Source organism: Cyprinodon variegatus, unplaced genomic scaffold, assembly GCF_000732505.1.
Source record: "Cyprinodon variegatus isolate N-32 unplaced genomic scaffold, C_variegatus-1.0 Scaffold1086, whole genome shotgun sequence".
Lineage (NCBI taxonomy): Eukaryota > Metazoa > Chordata > Actinopteri > Cyprinodontiformes > Cyprinodontidae > Cyprinodon > Cyprinodon variegatus.
This window is the reverse complement of record NW_015151539.1, coordinates 101,377-104,894: the sequence shown is the minus strand read 5'-3', so window position 1 is coordinate 104,894 and position 3,518 is coordinate 101,377.

Sequence of the window (3,518 nt, the reverse complement as noted above, 5' to 3'; positions counted from 1 at the left end):
GTTAAAAAATATGGCTTTTAAAAATAAACTTACTGAGTAAGGGTTTGTTTGAGATAGTAACCACATTTTTATATTAATTTATTTTTCACAAATCACATTTCTAAAATAAGAAATGTTTCAGTGTAACAGAAACCCAATAGGGCTTATACCAAAGGCCACAATCCTAGAAAAACATCACGAAGCTCACATTCACCTCCTGCATCATGAAGGACCCCACTCACCCAGCACACTCACTTTTTGTCCCGCTACCCTCAGGCAGGAGGCTGCGGAGCATCAAATGCAGGACAATCAGACTGAGAAACAGCTTCATACCAGAAGCTGTGAGACTCTCAAACTGTCCCTAACAATAAGTTGGTCACTTCAACCCCTAACCCCCCCAATGACACTGTATTTGCAGTTTACAGTCGGACACTTTAAAATGTTGCACTGCTAAATTTATCTTCCCACGCTGCTACATTACTCATACTTCATCCATCCTGTACATTCCTATTAATTTACATTTTATTCTCTACTTCTTGTTTTTATATGTCTGTAAATATTTTTTTCTATTTATATAATTTGATCTTGTAGCTAGTTTTTATCATTTGTTTTTTTTTTATATTTGGATCTAACTGGGGCCGTGACTCTCAATTTCGTTCTACCTCATGTAACACGTGATGTAAATGACAATAAAGTCTCTTAAATCTTGAATCTTGAATCTTGAATTATAGAGAGAAAACAGAAAAGACATGTACAATAAAATTTTTTTTTTTTTTTTACATTTTAACTTTCTAATTTTAGGGAGTTAATATTTCTAAAATCCTACATCACTGGCTGACAGTATTTTTTTCAAAGACTTTCTATTTTATCTCTGAAGATTCAAAAAAGTTTCTACATTTATTCCATAGTTTTGCACCACGATGCCGAAAAGAAAATTGCACTTGAGTTTTAATATTTAATGGTAAATGAAAAGACAAAGCTTGTCTTGTATTATAAGACAAGCTTTGTCTTCCCTTACTGTCCAATCTTTTTGTTTGGGTGCTGAAGCCCATAGCCAGGCATTAAATATAGAATAATTTAATCCAGATATCTGTTTCTCTTATTGTTACCCTTTTGTACTCTTAGTCCCTCCGCCTCTATTCTTCTGCTGCTTCATTCTCTCACTCCCTCAGCACTCTGCGTTAATTCTCTCCAGCTGTTGCTCACTGCCTCCTAATTGCTCTCACCTGGTTGCCCTGACTTTCACTTCACTCTCTCTCACTATTTAAACTGTTGGTTGTCATTGCTTGTTGAGGAAATCTACTGTTACCTTGTTTTATGTGCTGTTGTCTGACGTGAGTTTAAATCAAATAAGCTCAACATGCTGCTTCTGACTGCCTGCACTTTAGTGCCTCAGATATGACTGTTTAATTTCATGCATTCAATGACATTTGGATCCCCCAAAGACATTTAAATGCATTGTGATTCCTGTTTGAAGCAACAGCTACCTTATTTGATTTTAAATACAACAGGATTATGCAACTTTCACCTTATGTCTTAGCAGCAATTCTGCTAAAATGTGCCTATGAATTATCTGTAAGTAAGGAACGACAGCCAGAAAGTGAAGTAATTTATTACAGAGTTGTGCTTTAGTTAAACTGTTGCATAGCATTGACTAAAAAGAAGAAGCTACATTTTTATGAAAATGCACCACAAAGGCACATAATTTGCTGGAATGAGAGAACTCATCCAGGCTATGACGAAGAGGAATGATACAGAGATAAATGAGACAGATTGATGAAAAAAAAAATCAGTTTTGAGAAATAGAGAAAACAGCTTGGAGAGGACATCTAGTCTGGATCAGCAAATTCTCCCATAAAACATTAGAAGAACACTCTACAGTCAAGCTAAGGTTATGAAGAGGAAAAACTGTCAGAAGTGTGATAAACCCTTCAAGAAAAAAACACCTTTATCTTTCTGGCGTCTGTTACCTTGGTGATTTACTCAGAGAGGCTGTCTTTATAAACTTATACCTCAGGTTGAAATATTCTGAGCTTCTGGAATGCCTCCAGATGTGTGTTTGGCCACCACTCAACCCTAATCTAACTATGGTAGATGTTTGTTTATCACAGAGAAAGCGGGGCTGTATTTTAGGGCTAAACAAACCAATCATGACCAACCACCACAGGAGCTGAGTGCATACAGGAGTGAGGTGCATCAAGCACACACCACACATTAGTGGTTTGAGTCCCAGTGTTTGCTGCCTGTTGTGTATTTTTGCTGCTCTCAAAAGGATGGCAGCTATTTAGTTGTATTTATTTGAACCAGGACCACACAAAGATAACCATCCTGATAGTTCAGGGCTGAGGCCAGATCTAGATACAAATGTTTATTTGAGTAAACATTTGAGTGCACTTGTGGTGTGGATCCTGTACGATGGCTTCAACACACAGCTGGGTCTTTGTTCAGTGTTTGGTATCATTAGGAGCTGAATTAGTGTCCCTCAGGGCCTGTTCTTCATATATATATATCAATATGTGCTGCTTGCTGCTCCCTGCAAACAGAGTCAGGTCAAAATCAAAGCAGCCACCAAAAAATCACAGCAGATAAGGAACGATTTTTCCTCAAACTCGGGAAAGAGACAATTCAAGGTGCAGATATGCACCACAATACCTTATCAGCATTCCTGTGGATGACCTGACCCTTTCCAACATACTCACTGAGACATTTTTTCCATTGAAATCCAAAGTGATATTGCTCAATGCTTAGAATTTCCTAATTCTCTCTTTTTTTTTTTTTTTCAAGGCTCGTCTCCACTGTGGGCTGCTGAAAGGTTAAAAACAAGTCATGAAACTACAGGTTTATCCCAAAGGCAGAAGACAGACAAGCACAGATTCCCTCCTGGCGTTGCTCACCTCTTGACAGACTCCAGACTTCACCTTGGCCATTTGGTCCGCCAGAAAGTCAACTACATCAACTGATGAAACCTTGCGAAAGGCCATCCAAAAACATTCTAAAAATCATTTCCCGTTTGATTAGGAAATATGACTCCTGCAGCATACTGAAGTAATTAGTTACCTTGCTGTGAAGGATCTTCCACGGACTCCCGCTTATCAAAGTCAGCCTTTGTCTGTTATTCACCCCAAGCCTTGGAAAGAAATATCTGTGCACCTGCATTTTATTCTATTTCTCTTGTCACAGCATGTCAGACATACAGAGGAAGTCTGAGGATGCTGCCTTAATTACCTTGTTGATTTCATTAAATTCAGACTGCATCTGGTTTTGAAGTATAAAGGCCATATTGGTCGAAAAAAAAACCTGGTTGAGCTTAACTGCTGGAAACTTTGAGATTTTTTTCTGTGAAAAACCTGCGTAAAACCTGTGAAAAGCAAGGAATTTTATTCAAAAGGTGATACAGCTCAATTAGGGATACATCGGTACTGGTATCGATACTAATCCTAATACCAGTCTCAAGTACTCTTACTTTCACTTATAAAAACAACAAGTCACTGATGCCACCTCTATATTCAAAATCACAATTTACCCTAGCTGCAATTGTA